Source organism: Gossypium arboreum, chromosome 12 (genome assembly GCF_025698485.1).
Source record: "Gossypium arboreum isolate Shixiya-1 chromosome 12, ASM2569848v2, whole genome shotgun sequence".
Classification (NCBI taxonomy): domain Eukaryota; kingdom Viridiplantae; phylum Streptophyta; class Magnoliopsida; order Malvales; family Malvaceae; genus Gossypium; species Gossypium arboreum.
This window is the reverse complement of record NC_069081.1, coordinates 23,036,200-23,055,068: the sequence shown is the minus strand read 5'-3', so window position 1 is coordinate 23,055,068 and position 18,869 is coordinate 23,036,200.

Sequence of the window (18,869 nt, the reverse complement as noted above, 5' to 3'; positions counted from 1 at the left end):
GAGGGACAGGGATGTGGCTCTAAAACGATACTTGAAGAATAACTTCACCAAGCTTATGCTTGACTTCCTAAATTTCCCCAAAGCTTTGCTACCATTTTCCAAGGCTAAGGAGGAACCAGTTGAAATCGAATATAACAAGGTTGAATCTGCGAACATGAGAGCTACTCTTGACATAGTGAACGTAGTTGAGGAGGAGGCTGAGAAAACAAAATCTATGAATATTGAAAGTGATGAAGATGAGTAAAATGGACCCACACCTGCCACTAAAGCCACCGAGAAGGGCAAAAAAGTGTTCCACCCATACCACCTGAAGCCATGACTACCTAAGACCATGAAATTGAGTGCATCATTAATGAGATCGCTGAGTCTGATAAAGAAGAGAAGGATGTGCTACTCCATTTAATGAAAAGGAAGCTATGTTATAAGCACAGTGCATTCAAATCCACTTGCAGACAATGAAGAAACAATTACCAACATCCAAGTCAGGGGTGCTCCCTTCCCCTTATATATTCATGCATTCATATATATATATATATATATATATATACTATAAAAGTTTTTGTATATATATATTCCTACATTCATATTACATAGATGTTCATGCATTCAAGACAATGAATCTTTAGGTTTAGGGGTGTATTAAGCATTTAGGATGCATCATGTACTTAGTAAGCACGCTTATTTTAGTATAGGCATTCTAGTATAGCCAAATTTGTTTTGCTACGTAACTGCCAAGAACTGGTTAGACTATTATAAGTACATTTTTTACTTGTGATGTTTGATGATGAGCTTAATTCTTCAAAAAACCTAGAACATGTGATAGTGGATTAGGTGCATTTAGTTTAGGTTAGGTTGCTTGAGAATCAAATCCTAAAAACAAGATACCCTAACCTCAATTACAATTGGACTATAGCGATTTTCTTTTAATGAATTTAGAGATTTTTGAAGCTAAACTCAGTAAAATTGCTAAATCATTACTTAAAGAATTACTAGTAGACACTCCAATGCTTAGAATTGCCAAATAGGTCAGCAACACTTTGTTTGCTCCATTGTGCTATTGGCTAGAAAACCAAGCTTGAGCAAGAATGTGTCACAAAGAAAAAGGACAATTAGGGGCACTCCACTATAGTAATAGGCTAGGTAGCTAAGGGGTTAGTTTTTTGCTCCAACTATCTTCTATGTTAAAAGCCTGAGCTTCATGAGTGAATTTCATTCAAATCGTGACATGATTGAGTACCTGGTATTTCAGTGTATGTTCTATTTTGATTGTCGAGTCAAAGAATTGTGTAATGAGCTGAGCTCTTATTACTACTTAAAAAAATTGAGTTTAGATAAAAGACGAGCTAAGTAAATTAGAAGATACTAACTATAGCTAAAATACATAAATAATGACTTAGGAATTTTTTGGGGGGGTGAGATTCTCTGCACTACTTTTCCTAAGCAAACCTTTGAAACTTGAACAAGTGTTTAGACATAAAAGATTGCTGAGAATTGATGTATAAATTGTTCTTCGAATGGACTGGCAGTACAAGGTGGTTATGTGCAATGGCAATTTTTATATTCATGCATTCATGCATATTTACGTGAGGGCAAGCAATGATTCAGGTTTGAGAGTGTGATAACTCTTGAAAAGAGTTATAATTCATGCTTTTAGACTTAGTTAACTGCTTGTACTTAAGTAAAATTAGTTTCATTTTAGGTAATTGCATGATTATTTTTAGTTAATTGAGTATTGCATGTAAAGACTTAGGATGGTGATTACTTTAGTGCATCTATACTTTTAATTACAGGTGGAAAGGCTTTGTGGTGGTTGAATGACAGGTTTGAGGAAGAAAGATGGCAATGGAGGAGATTTTTTGATACATTATGAGAGATTTCCATAACAATGCTGGTGAAGAAAACAACAACCCCCAGTTAGCAATGAGAGCACTCAGCAGCTGGTCCCTCCACATGCACGTGTAATGGAAAATATCCACCTCAAAATTAGGGAAAAAGCAATAATTAGTTGATGAATTTTACCCTAGAGGAGGACCAAAGCATAAAAGAAAGAAGAAAGAAGAAAAAAAAGGGAAGAAGAGAAAAATAATTGGCGGTCACAAGAGAGGTCTGCCATTAATGCAAACTGAAGGTACAACTGATTGCAAATACGAAGCTTCGATAAAGGTCTCTTTGTGACAAGGAGGGTAATTTGTGCATCTGGGAGCTTCGGTGAAGATGCGTACCAGACGCCAAGTTGGGGGAATTCATGTTCTGAACCTAGATTTCTTCCTCTGCAATTTGTTCTAAATCTGTTGATTTAAACTGTTATTTTGGGATGTTGATAATATTAAAATACTTGAATTTGCTTAGCCCAGTGATGAGCTAAATTAGCACAATTGGGGATTACTTTTGATGATGTTTTAACTCTAATGAATGTTTATGGATGAATATGATTCAGTTTACTTACCCAATGTTTATTTCTGTTTATATGCTTATTAAGGTATTGATAAATGCTTGATAAGTTTGAAAGTAGCTTAATATCGATAGAGTTAGGTTGCTTAGACCAAAATTGGGTAATATAAGAGAACGTTGAGTGAAATGCTCATGTAGACTCTAGACATAGAGCTTTACCTTATACAATTTAGAGGATTGTACTTTAGTCATGGTCGTTAATTCTTAGCCTATAGATATATAGTATCTTAAGAGTGAGCAGCTTTAAGTCTTGCTTTCAACCGCGGTAGACCATATTAGTACCCAATCATGCAGTAGATTACCATATTTTTGTCATGGCATTATTCCCGGGTTATAACTAATTCATTAGAAATCCCAGTCTTTTCAATCAATATTCCAATCTTGCTAGAATCCTTAGCGCTTTTATTCAATTTGTTGTAATTACATTCTATGATAGTACATTTTATTACTTTCATTTTGTGTATTAATTGCATTGTTATTTCTCAAAATACTATTCGATTTATTTATCTTTTCTACTCAATTGTGATAATTTAGAAAAACAATACTAATCCAATCCTCATGAGAACGATTGATAACTCTTGAAAAGAGTTATATTTCAGGCATCTAAACTAAAGTATTTGCTTGTAATTAAGAAAATATGTTTGCATCTTAGACTTATTACTAGAGCATACATACTAAAGCTTGGATTGTGTTTTAACTGTAAATTTATGTTACTTTTAATTGCTAGAAAAGAGGTTTGGTAGCCTTTGGTAGTAGGTACAGGTAGGATAAAAGAGGTAAGAAGAAGGAAAGAGGAAAATGAAAAGAGAATGAAGGAAGTGAAACATTACCATGGAAAATAGTGGGATAGATTTCCAATAGAAATGCCATGGCAATTCCAGGAATATGACGCAACACTCAATCCACGTCCCTCTCAGCCAACTGTACATGTACTAGATAAGTCACCTTAAAAAAGAGGAGCAAAATATATGTGCTGAGAGAGATGGGTTTACCCTATAAAAGGAGGAATGAGAAGAGAAGAAGGACACACAGACTTTGAGGAAAAAAAAGAAAAGAAAGAGAGAAGTTTTTCTCTCTGTAGCAGAATCCTATGGGAAAATTGTATGGAAAATTTAGAAGAGAAGAAGAGGGCAGCAGCTCAAAAGAGGAGATCACAAACACGAAAAGGGGAAGAGAAATCTACCCTGGGTTTTGTGTAACAAAACTTCTACAGTTCTGCCTTTGTTCTATTTTTCTTGGTTTTAATTTCTGTGATTCATAAACTTAAAGAATGTTGATGAATGATTTACTTTTGGATTTCATTGCCCAACCCATGAGCTAATTTTCTTTGGGTTGGAATTATTAGGGTGAATATTGAATTATCTGTAATGCCCATGATATGATTTTGATTAGAGTTACTATTTCATTCGATTCTTGTTTATTTGGAATGCTTACATGCAAGCTCTAGACATAGTTAACTGTGTGTTATGTTTTTAGATGGATTTGAATCTGAAAGGATTAAATACATAAGATTATTAATCGATTGATACAGGCGAGTACTCGAAAGAATATTTGCAACACTTTAGACATAAAAGGTACGATCTGCACAGATGAAGAACATTAGTGTGGTTATCATTCGTGAGTCTTGCAGACATACAGAGACTCGGAATAATAACTAAAGTCTACCTCTCAAAAGAAATAGATTGGAGTAGTAATTTTCTGGGCAGTAGTTTAGTCAAATTTTGCATGGCATTATTATGTTATGAAAATATTTCCCTGAGTAATTCCAACCTTTATCATTCAACAGCAGAAATACTCTTTAGTTTTTCTTTGTGAATTGCCACGACATTTAGATTGTTTTGTCATTTATCAGTTATAATTGATATTTATAGTTCATTAATTCATTCCCTTTTCCAATTTATACTTTGTTTCTTTTGCACAGATTCATTAGTTAAATCTTTAGTAATACTTACCAATTCTAATAAATTTTCGATCCTTGTGGAGACGATACTCACTCATCAATATATTACTTGAATTGACGTGTACACTTGCACATTTACATTACACATTTACACGCAACAACGATACTCACTCATCACTTTATTACTTGATTCAATGTGTATACTTGCTCAATTCGCACATCATATTCACACGCGACACTTTCGTAGGTGTTGGTTTTCGATTGAAAGTGAACCTTTCGTTTGGCCACATATATGAATTCATAGCCATGTCATCAATTATTTTACAAGCTCACTCATACATGTGGTTTATCAAGGCTCCTTCGGATACGCCATATAGTGCGGACTTCAAATTGTTTTCTAAACCATTATAAAATATCTACATCTAAAGCCACTCTTGCATTCCATGTTGGGGACACTTCCTCAATAGTGACTTAAATTGATCCCAAACATTATATAAATTTTAGCATTCAAATTGCTTGAAGTTCAAGATTTCATGGAGGAACCGAATGGACTTGCTTATCGGGAAAAAAATTGTGTAGAAAATTTCCCACTAATTTGTCCCAAGTGGTTATAAAACCTGGTTCTAATGAATCCAACCAGTTAGTAGTGTGGTCATATAAGAAAAAGGGAGATAACTGAAGACAAACAGCATTATGGGTTACCCCATTGTACTTGAAAGTATCACACAACTGGAGGAACCATTTTAGGTGTTAGTTTGGATCCTCCATCATGTTCCCTTGGAACTATAAGATATTTTGGAACACTTGTCCCGTAATCGTATTTATCTCAAAATTATTGGCATTGATCGTCAGTCATTCAATACTGCCTCGCACAACATCTAGTTTGGTAATACGTACTCATTCAATGTCCTTTTAGCCATCAATATCTCTCCATGGATCATTGCTTGTGGTTCAAGTGGATTGTCAAATAGTGGATTTTCTCGAGGCAATTCAACTATAACGAATGGATCGTTTTTCATCAAGTGATGGTTGCATATCATAATTCGCTCCAGATCAAGATATAGCTCAATTGGAATGATTCCACTTCATAACATAAACTAAAATCAGATACGGAAAAAACAAAATTAGTGCTTAATAATAATAATAATGAAAAAGATAAGATAAAATAAAATAAAAATCATATCTATAATTTTTAATTTTTCCATTTATCCTGCTAATTACAGAAAATAAATTTAAATTTAACGTCGAAACCTCCTTGACAACGACACCAACAACTTCATCACCTTCAAAATTCTCATGTTTAGAGTAAAAATCGTGCAAATAAAAGTACATAAAACAAGTGTGATATTTTCAAGCGAAAATTCTAATATAGTTTAGTGTTACAATGGAATACTGGTAAGTATTCCAAGGATTGTACCCAAGGGAGGTTGAATTAAATCTAAATATATTGTCTACACTAGTAGGTCTAAACAATAGTCATTAAAAATCATATTACGAAAATTAATATTAAAGATTAAGGTTGTAAAATAAAAACTAAACTACTAAAATAAGCTTAACAAAAGAAAATCTTTCAATTAACAGGCAGAATATTAACTCGCTTTAGTGATCGCAATCAACTTTAGAATTCAAGTTTTATTAGGGAATTAGTTTTTAACTAAGCAGTATTACCTTTCGGCCTTTACTAATTAATTAATCGGCCAATACACACTTATCTCTCTACCTCACTTTCTTGACTAGGATAAATCCATGATTTACTCCGTAAACTTATCTCTCAACCTCGTTTATCCTAGATTATTTCCTAGGATCATCAATCCTAGGGTTTAAACACACATGAATTTATATCAACTAACTCTATTGGAAAAACCCTAATCCTTCGTTAATCACTTTCACATTTGCTTGTTAATTCCCTAAGGATATAGCCACTCATCGACTCAAAAATCATTTTTTCCATAATTAAATTAATCATGCAATAACACAAATTAGCATAAAAGACAAAGAGAAAGAAATTGTTTATTTGATGAACTTGATGTGCTTAGAATCGCAAAATCCTTTAATAGTGATCGAGATCTCGTCAATTGCAAACGAGAGGAGAAATAAAATTGCGAAAATCTAAAATAACAAGTGCTTGGACTCAACTCGAATACAAGTTGAAGAACACAAAATAAAACTATTTTAAAATAAAAGTAAACCTAAACTAAAAAACTAAATATACTCAACTAAAACCTAAAGATGGCTTGACAAAATCTTCCTAAGCTTTGGGTCTCAAAATAAGTATCTTGCACACTCAATTAAAGTGTTAAAACCACTTTGAGGTCAGTATTGACGCAATAGGCCAACTAACTCAAAATAATGTGTAAAAATGTTTATTTTGTAATATGAAAGTGCAATAAAAGACATTAAAATTACTAGAAAACAAGATCATTATGTACTGAAAAGTACTTAAATTGCCACTACAATTTGTGGCAGATTAGTACTTCGGTCAAAGTCCATATGGTAAATCTTATGGGATACTTTGTTGAGGCCATAGGCAATAAGGCCAACTTGGAGTAGAACACTTAAATTGAGATGGTGTTCAAAAGCTTGTCTAAGAACTTTTCTAGCTTTCAAGCTTCATATAACCTTGGCAACAAGAATCTAGCTGTTACAGAAATCATGAAGGAGTTACAATCCTATGAGTTGATGTTGAATGGCGGTCAGCTAGTCTGAAGAGCAGAAGCAAATATAGTTGTCGCTTCTTCCTCAAAAGAGAATGGAAAGCACACTAAGAAAGGCAAGGCTAAGGTCTCTGGGCCACCTCAAGTGGAAAGGAAGAAATCTAGAAAGTGTAATGACTTATCTAAGTTTAAATGCTTCTTCTATAATAAGAAAGGGCATTTCAATGTGAACTGTAAAGAATGGAAGCAATACCTAGCCACCAAAGGAAAATGTATAAAACTTTTTATGATATAAACTTGTTTAATGGAGGATTCAATAGACCACTGGGTCATTAATTTGGGAGCCACTAATCATGTTTGTGTTTCTTCAAGGAGATGAAAGATCTTAGAAATAAGAGTTTATCGTTGCGAACTGAAAATGAGATAATTATGGCAGCTGAAATAGTGAGAGATGTACATCTTTATTTTGATAATTTTAGGAAGATTATTTTGAAAGATGTTTTTATGTACCAAGTTTCAAAAGAAACTTAATTTCAGTTGCATGTTTATATGAAGACAGCTTGATCGCGAGTTTTAATAATAGAATTGCAATATTTAGAAATCACAATCTTATCTGTAATAGATGGATGTCAAATAACATCTATTTTATCAAACCAGATGTACATACTACTTGAGATTGAAACAATGAATAAAAGACTTAAAATTTCTCAGTCTAGTGATGTGTAATTTTGGCATTTGAGACTTGGTCATAATAACCAAGAAAGAGTCACTAGACTTGTGAAAGACGACATCGTAAGTTCACTTAAAGAAATCGATCTTCCATAATGTGAATCTTGCTTGGAAGGTACGATGACCAAGTGATCTTTTAATGCAAAAGGAATGAGGGCTGTAAAACCCCTAGAACTTGTGTACACTTACGTATTTGGCCCCATAAGTGTTAATGCAATAGGTGGTTATGAGTATTATGTAACCTTTATTGATTATTATTTTAGATATGGGTATGTATACCTTATGCACCGCAAGAGTGAAACCTTTGATAAATTGAAAGAGTTTCGTGCGAAAGTGGAGAAACAACTAAGTTTATCCATAAAGAAACTTCGATCAGATCAAGGTGGGGAATATTTGTCAGATGAGTTCTGATAACTCCAAAATATATAGACTTTTATAGCATTTTCTGACTAATAATTCATGCAAATTCCGAGTGTTTTTTATCATAGTTTTGCAATTTTATTAAAAAATATCTAAGTTTGAAAAAATTCAAGACAAGTCTCTATTTTTAATTATTTATATGCTAAACTTACACAATTTTGCCAAATTTTAAGCAGTTCAATACATTTGGAGAAAATATAGTCTTGGAAGTCACATTTTGGAGCTCAAATGTTGTAGCATCCCTATAGCACAAGCCATGCAAAGGAGAGCTGATTAATAATGAGCTTTGGATACCCCAATTATGGGATTAAATGGATCATGGGACATACTTGACCCAACTCAGAAATTGGGCAAGAAAATTGGATAGTCTACTAAGAAGAAAAGAGCCTAAATTGCCCATTAAGGGAAAGAGGCCCAACCGTCCATCAAGGAGCCTAAATCAGTCATCCAAGGCTGACTAAAATATTTATAAAATAGCCACAAAACTTCATCATATTTCCCTTTAAACCCCCTCCACTTTTCAAGCTTTTTCTCTCATGCACCAAGCTGAAAATGGCAAAGCCATCAACATTCTTCCCTTAAAAAGCAAGGGCCAGACATAGGGGGAGATATTTCAAGATTTCAATTTGATAAAAATAACCACTCCCCTCATGTATAAATAGGCCCTAGCTGATCACTCATTTCATCACTCGCTAACTCATCCTCTCTTCTTCTCTTTTCCACTTTCCTACTTCCCTTTTGAAAGAATACCATAGAAAGTTATGAGAAGCAATTCCAAGGCGTGTTGGGCAGAACAATTTTAGTATTTCTAAAGAGATTTGTGCCAGAGAAGCGAAGCAAAAAGAAATAAGGAAAGGAGCACAAGTAGAAAAACATTGGATTTGTTTTCTTATTCTTGTTCTTTTTACTTTTAGTTTTTTTCCATTGATGAACATGCTTTTAAAATATTTTTATGTTTTCAACTTAATCATAATGGCTTAAATTTATTATTATTAGATTGATTATGTTCTTTAGCTTAGATTTGTTAAAATGTTGTTAATGATTTTATGTTCCTTGGTTGTTCATTCAATCAGTTAAAATTATGACATTTTATCTGTGCATTATGAATGTGTAGGTGCAACTGAATTAATTATTTAATCATACCTAGATTGTAATTAATTGACACACTATTTGATTGGTGCATGTTTGATCTTCTTTATGATAAAATAGGTCAAATTAGTAATATTATTGAATAAACTTTATTACCTTGCATAACCCTAGAATCAATGTGATTAAATTATTTCAACATATAAATATTCATTACCTCACTTAATATGAATGATTACTTATAAAAATTACTAAGTTGATTTAAAATATACTTGTGTTAGAAAAATTTAATAATTTAATAAGTATGATTTCATGGGTTAATGAATAGCCGAGTTGTCATGGATTTTTCCATAACATCATTAGTTGATTTTAATAATTCATAGTTAAAGAAGATAATTAATCTAATACATTTATGTCATTGAGATTTGTTTTGTGAATTGTTGCTTTTTCTATGTTTTCCTTTCATTTAATTTTACTTAGGTAATTTTTAGTTAAAACATAGTAGTTAGTCTAAATCATCCTTAATTATTTTCACTACCAATTTTCTAAGTCTTATTTCACAACATTTGCCTATACAGTCCCTGTGGAGATGATACTTTATACTTATCACTTTATTACTTGTTAACGATTGTGTACACATGCACATTTTCACGAACCAAGTTCTTAGGGTACCTCATAAAGAATGAGATTCTATCCTAGTAAACCATGCCGAGCACTTCAAAAAAAAATGGCATGGAAGAGAGAAGGAATTGGAAGCTGTTAGACATGGTACGTTCGATGTTAAGTTATTCAAAACTGCCAATCTTTTTGTGGGAATATGTGGTACAAACGACTTGTTGTATTCTGAATGATGTGCCAAGTAAGGAAACATCAAAACCTCCACACGAATCGTAGCATGAAAGGAAGCCAAATCTAAATCATTTCAAGATTTGGGGATACCTAACCTACGTAATAGATAAAGATGCAAGGAAGTTGGACTTACAGACAAAATTGTGCATTATTTTAGGATATCCAAAGGGAACAAAAGGTGGTGTGTTTTATAACCCAAAAGAGAAAACTATTATAATGTCAACTCATGCTACCTTCCTTGAAGAAAGTTACATGAATGAATTCAAACCTTGGAGTAAAGAGATACTCAAGGAACTTTTGAGACATATACAAAAACCTATAAAATTGATTTTAGAACCAACTCATAATAGTAGACCTGCAAACGATCAACAGTATAGGGTGCTTCGTCACAATAGGAGGGTCCCTCCTAGGCCTGAGTTCTTCTAATCTGGCGAAAGTGTTTCTAACATTGAGTGTGCTAAATAGGAAGATGATGACCCACTCATGTATGATGAAGTGATGCAGAGTGTTTATTCCAAGCTCTGGGAAATAGCTATGAAAGCTGAGATGGATTCTATGGACTCCAACTCAGTATGGTAACTCATAGACTTATTGGAAGGATTAAAACCCATAAGAAGTAAGTGGATCTACAAGAAGAAAAGAAATATGGATGGAAAAGTGGAAACTTATAAGGACAGGCTTGTAGCAAAAAGTTGTACTCAGAAAGAAGGTATCGATTAGGAATAGACCTTCTCTCTGGTAGCCATGCTCAAGTCAATTCACATATTACTATCTATTGTGGCAGCTCTTGATTATAATATATGGCAAATGGATGTAAAGAAAACGTTTTTGAAACACTATCTTGAAGAAAGCATCTATGTGATACAACCCACTGGATATATAGCTAAAGGAAACGAGCATAAAGTTTACAAACTGTTTAGATTTATATATGGACTTAAGTAAGCATCCTACTCATGGAATCAAAGATTTGATCAAGTGATTAAGACTTTTGGATTTAAGAAAAACATGGATGAACCTTATGTTTATAAACGTTAAGGGGATGGAAAGTAGTTTTTCTCATTCTATATATCGATGACATTCTACTCATTGGGAATGATGTAGGGATATTGTAACACCCCGTACCGAGACCGTTACCGGAGTCGAACACGAGGTGCTAACCGACTAATTCATTTACTCTCGCAGTCCAATTAAAAATTTTTCCAGACGACTGGCTAACTGCGTCACTGTCACCTTAAAAATCATAACTTGAGTTCCACAACTCGAAAATCAGATTCGTAATTTTTCCCTGAAACTAGACTCATATTTCCATCTACATATTTTTTCTTAGAATTTTTGGTCAGGCCAATTAGTACAGTTTATTAGTTAAAGTCTCCCCTATTCCAGGGTTCGACTACACTGACCTTCATGCATTACGAATGGGATATCTCCATGTACAGGGCTTAAATACTGATGCCGTTTGTTTCTATAGAACCTAGACTCAAAGAGGAATCTATACATATATGGCATGACTCCTAATTATCTCTGGTTAATTTACAATGAATTTCCAAAGTCGGAACAGGGATTCCAGAAACCGTTCTGGCCCTGTTTCACAAAAACCTAAATATCTCTTAACATACAACTCATATGACCATTTCGTTTCTTCCATATGAAAGTAGATTCATCAAGGCTCATTTACATAATTTATTCTCTATTTAATTATATCTCTACTATTTTTAGTGATTTTTCACATCCACATCACTGCTGCTGCCAGCATCTATTTTTAGGGTAGACTTTACCTAGCACATAGTTTCTAGGACTCAACTAACCCTCTTGCATATATATAGTCCAAAATATAATCAAGATGAACCATTCTAATGGCTGATCGTTGCCAAACATTTCCATGCCTCTTAATGAGCATATACATATCGAATGATTATAACATTATGCTCAAAACATTTATAAGCCATTTTCGCATGGCTATCCAAAATTATACAAATCCAAAGGGTCCATGACCCACAACAAAAGGGGTAGTCCTATACATTGACCAAAATATCCTCTCACTACTAGTCTATTCCATACATGCCATAAGATATTCCAAAACGTAGCAGTACCAAACGGTGGGTAGTGATAGTGTGACTAGTTGCTGACGATCCCCGAGCCTGTAGCTTCCAATGAGATCTATAAAACAGAGGAAAACAAAGTAAACAGAGTAAGCATTACAATGCTTAGTAAGTTTTAAGCAGTGTCAACAGATAACAACCAAATCATAACATAGTTGTTCGTATTTTATTTCACTCTTCCTTCTGCATACTATCCCTTTTCCTAATATGCACATCTCATCATATACAATAGGCGATAAACTCTCACATAAAAGTGAGCTCATGTGACATAGATATATCGTATGATTTCACATAACCTCTCACACTAAACCGATGTCACATAATCATAGGAATAGTCCCATAGATTGCTCTCGTGTGCACCATATATAAACTTGAAGTACATACCTGTTTAACCTTTCGCATTGCGTATATTTATAGGCAATTCTTATTACGAAGTCTTACCCGGACATAATCTCCACACGTAGTCATCGGGTCTTACCCGGACATAATCTCCACACGTAGTCATCGGGTCTCACCCGGAACATATTTCCAAGTTTCATGTACATTTAATCACATGTTACAACATTCACATTAGCCATTCGGCTTTACCACACATACATATCACACATATATTTCACATTAGCCATTCGGCTTTACCACATATACATATCACACATATATTTCACATTAGCCCTTCGGCTTTACCACATATACATATCACACATATATTTCACATTCATCACATCGGCCATTAGGCCTTATCACATATATATACACCTTCACATTCATCACATCGGCCATTAGGCCTTATCACATGTATATACACTTTCACATTCATCACATCGGCCATTAGGCCCATTAGGCCTTATTACATATATACTCTTTCACATTCATCACATTGGCCATTAGGCCTTATCACATGTATATACACTTTCACATTCATCACATTGGCCATTAGGCCTTATCACATATATATACACTTTCACATTCATCACATTGGCCATTAGGCCTTATCACATGTATATACACTTTCACATTCATCACATTGGCCATTAGGCCTTATCACATGTATATACACTTTCACATTCATCACATTGGCCATTAGGCCTTATCACATGTATATACACTTTCACATTCATCACATTGGCCATTAGGCCTTATCACATGTATATACACTTTCACATTCATCACATTGGCCATTAGGCCTTATCATATGTATATACACTTTCACATTCATCACATTGGCCATTAGGCCTTATCACATGTATATACACTTTCACATTCATCACATTGGCCATTAGGCCTTATCACATATATACTCTTTCACATTCATCACATTAGCCATTAGGCCTTATCACATGTATATACACTTTCACATTCATCACATTTCACATTCATCACATTGGCCATTAGGCCTTATCACATGTATATACACTTTCACATTCATCACATTGGCCATTAGGCCTTATCACATATATACTCTTTCACATTCATCACATTGGCCATTAGGCCTTATCACATGTATATACACTTTCACATTCATCACATTGGCCATTAGGCCTTATCACATATATATACACTTTCACATTCATCACATTGGCCATTAGGCCTTATCACATATATATACACTTTCACATTCATCACATTGGTCATTAGGCCGTATCACATATATACATCTCATACATATTTCATATTTTTCTTGTACATCAATTTCAGCAATAGCTCATAAGCAACTCAAATAATTTCATCAAAGTTTACAACAAAATCACCTATTCACTACAAGCAGTTTTCTTTTCCTGAGCAACAGTCACTAACTTGTTTATAACTGGAGCTACAAAACTCAAAATCAATTTCCGTTAATTTTCCCCGAATTTAGACTCATGTATCTTTCATCCATAAAATTTTCAGAATTTTAGGTTCGGCCAATCAATAGCAGATTTTTCTTAAAGTTTCCCCTGTTTCACTATTTGACCAATCTGACCACTCTTCACTACAAATCAAATTTTTCATTGTACAGAATTCATAATGTGTTTTATTTGATTCCATTTGAAACTAGACTCATTAAGGAGTCTAAGTATATAAATCTTATCTCATAAACATTTTTGTACAAATTATAATGATTTTCCAAAAACAGAATAGGGGATTTCGGAGTCATTCCGACACTGTCCCGCACAACTTTAAATATCTCTTTATAGGAAATTTCTTTGCTTCCACGGTCTCTTTTATAAGAAACTAGACCAACTAAGCTTTGATTACATGTTTTATTCAGCCTATAATTCCACACCAACAATTTATAGTGATTTTCTAAAATCACATTACTGCTGCTGTCCAAGCAATTTATTACAATTTGCTCTTAACTTTCCAAGTCCAAACACTTATGAACTTACCATTTGGGCTTAAGACATATCATGGCCACATCATATCTTATCAAATCAACTCATTATGTCCTATTATGATTGAATTTACTCAATGATTAATCGCTTAAAACTTACCTCGGATGTGGTCGAACGATTTCAAGCGCTATTCGATCACTTCTTCCTTCCCTTATCCAACTTGATCCTCTAGGCTCTTGAGCTTAATTAAACAAACAAATTGACTTAATCATTTGAGCATCGAAAAGAGGAATATAAGGCACTTAGCCCATATTTATACATTAGACATTAAAGTCACATACATGTGAAATCATGCATCAACTCAACATATTAACTCACATCCCTTTTAGTCGATTTTCCTAACCAAGATAAAGGCATCAATATGCTTGCCTCTAACCGAAAGCATGCAACACTAATCTTCTCATGTGGCCGAGTATGCATGTATATGTTGAGGCCAATTATGCTTAATACTTCCTACAAGTATGGTTACTCAGATTGATTATATCTCGTTTCATTTGAAATTCAAAACTCGCTAATACGCATTTATACACTAGAAAGCAAATACTAACATTTTGCATTTCATCTTACTACCATGGCCGAATGCTCCTTCCACACAATTTACCTTCATAAAGCATAAATTTCATCATCCAAATTACAAGCTTACAACCTCATGAAGTTTAACCTTATAGTATCTATCAAACTCTCACTCATTAGCAAGCTTCATATTTAACATGCAATGGCATTAACACAAAATCCACCTTGGCCAAATACCATCCCCATGATATAACAAAGGTTTGAACCATGGGCTAACAAGAGCATCAAGCTATCCACTAAAAACATGCATGAATCTCATGGCACAACCTCAAACATACCTTAATCTTGATGCAAGTATAGCCAAACCTCTTCCTAATCCTCTTCCAAACCAAGCATGAAGCAAAATTCCTCCTTCCCTCTAGTATTTTCGGTCAAGAGAGAATGAAAAATGGATGAACAATTTTTTTCTTTTCTCTTCCTCAATGCACGCAAAGGGGGTTCACTCACACATTTTTTTTTTCTTTCTTTATTACCCATACTTATTTGTTTATTGTTTCTCCCTAATGCACCAACAAAACATGTTTCATGACATGTTTAGCCCATACTCCTTGTCATGGCCGCCACCTCCTATAAAAAGAGGATATTTGACATGCAAGGCCATTGTTTTTCATGCATGCTTTAATTAGTCATCACACATTTCCCCATCATACTTTCAAAGTTTTCTACTAGGTCCTTTCTAGTGAAATTCACATTTATAACTCTAAATCAAACATCAAAATGTCACACACTAATTAACACATATCATAAGCATCAAAATGAGCATTAAATTATTTTTATGCCTCGGTTTTGTGGTCTCGAAACCACATTCCGACTAGGGTCAATTTTGGCTGTCACAACTCTCCCCACTTAAGAAATTTTCGTCCCAGAAAATCTTACCGACGCATGGTTTAGGATAACGTCCTCTTATTGAATTACATCCATATGAACATTTCCTCATCGATAGCAATTGTAATTCATTATCGATTTCATCGATCAAAAAAAAATCTTTTCTTATCTTAAAACAAACACATGAACATTTCTACAAGTATGCACATATATTTCATTCTCTTGATTTCATAAGCAATAATCACTTAATTTAATTCACAAATGCATTTCAAACACATATCAAGCACATACTAACATGTATAATTCACATCATCAACCCACATATTTGTAACCCACATTTTCATCCATGTATAAGTCAGAATCGGCCGAAATTACACATATACTCAAACATCCCAATAAATATCCTTTATAACTCCATCGTATCTCAATATTCAACTTCCACACACTGAACATTTAATTCATTCAAGACATACGAACATACCTCATTGCTGGAATTTTTGCAAGCGTATTAACTGAAATTTTTACAGCAAGATTGCTCATCTCCGAATCACGTACCTTCGGGATTTAACCGGATATAGCGACTCACTCGATTGTCTTCGGGACATAGTCCGGTTATAGTGCTTCGCACAATTGCCTTCGGGAATTAGCCCGGATTTAGTCACTTAGCACAAAAGCCTTCGGGACTTAGCTCGGATACCATTCGAATAACCAAGCACATATATCAACAAATCAATACACATTCTTATTATATTCTCATTACCAAAGCTCAAACACAAGACACTTATCATATTTACAATTTCGGCTCAATAGCCACACATCAAGAGCATGATTTCGATTTGCTTAAAACATGATCTAATCAAATTATAATTTAAGCTCTATTTACTCAAAAACTTACTTCACATTACCAACCCTTATGTTCATACACAAAGATCAACTTAGCTAAGGGCGGTAGCTCGTTTATCAACGAGCGACTACTTACTTGTAAGGGCTCAACTAATTCAAGCACATATAGCTCTTACAATGCCATATCCTAGATATGGTCTTACATATTCTCATATATCGAGCCGATGCCATGTCCTGCATGGTCTTACACATTATCTCAAATCAATGCCTTCGTCCCTGACGAGGTCTTACATGAATTCCACTTCACACACTTAGTGCCCATCGACCGATCTCGCACTCATAGTGCTCGGTTAAAGGATTTACACACACAGTGCCTCTAATCATTCACACACATAGTGCTCTTATTCATTCGTTATTACACATTGAAATGACTTACCCAAGTCTATAAACATCACGTATGTACACTTTTAAACATATCGTCTCATATAAATTTGAATTCAGTATAGTAATGAACACTTAAACTTTGCTCAATTTACTCAAGACGAAGCCTACTAGGCACGAAGGCACTAATACACGCCACCAAAGATGATTGCTCTTCTGACCTAGCCGGATACATCACTAGCACGAATGCTCTTCGGAATTTAGTCCGGATACATCACTAGCACGAATGCTCTTTGGAACTTAGTCCGGATACATCACTAGCACGAATGCTCTTCGGAATTTAGCCCGGATACATCACTAGCACGAATGCTCTTCGGAATTTAGCCCGGATATATCATTAGCACGAATGCTCTTCAGAATTTAGCCAGATATAACCACAAGCACAATTGCCTTCGGGTCTTAACCCGGGTATAACAACTCACACAAATGCCTTCGGGTCTTAGCCCGGATATATTCACTAGCATAAATGCCTTCGGGAGTTAGCCCGGGTATCATTCAAATGCTCATGTACACATATATCAATAATCACGTCACATCCATATTTCATTCTCAATTCTCATGTACATATACACATATAGCAATACACATTAGTATATCATTTACCTTACTTGAATACAAACACAACATGCTTATCGACCATTCAACTTCCACTCCATAGCCACATACAAAATCACATATACCCTTAATTCAATCCGAATCGAAATTCAAATACGAGTACATGATACGTGCACTGATCAACTTAATAGTTTAGGCATATCTAAGTGAAGTTATATCATAAATTCTCATAGTCGGAAGCTTGCTACTCGATCGGGATCAAGATTCATTACAATACAACAACCACCTTTTACTAGTCAAAATCATCACACTATCATTTTATCACTTTATGGCATGTATAAATAGACTCACGCGTGCTACGTTAGTCCTAGAATCGACTAAACCGTAGCTCTGATACCAATAAAATTGTAACACCCCGTATCCGAGACCGTTACCGGAGTCGAACACGAGGTGCTAACCGACTAATTCATTTACTCTCAATCAATTAAAAATTTTTCCAGACGATGGCTAACTGCGTCACTGTCACCTTAAAAATCATAACTTGAGTTTCACAACTCGAAAATCAGATTCGTAATTTTTCCCTGAAACTAGACTCATATTTCCATCTACTTATTTTTTCTTAGAATTTTTGGTCAGGCCAATTAGTACAGTTTATTAGTTAAAGTCTCCCCTATTCCAGGGTTCGACTACACTGACCTTCATGCATTACGAATGGGATATCTCCATGTACAGGGCTTAAATACTGATGCCGTTTGTTTCTATAGAAACTAGACTCAAAGAGGAATCTATACATATATGGCATGACTCCTAATTATCTCTGGTTAATTTACAATGAATTTCCAAAGTCGGAATAGGGATTCCAGAAACTGTTCTGGCCCTGTTTCACAAAAACCTAAATATCTCTTAACATACAACTCATATGACCATTTCGTTTCTTCCATATGAAATTAGATTCATCAAGGCTCATTTACATAATTTATTCTCTATTTAATTCTATCTCTACTATTTTTAGTGATTTTTTACATCCACATCACTGCTGCTGCCAGCATCTATTTTTAGGGTAGACTTTACC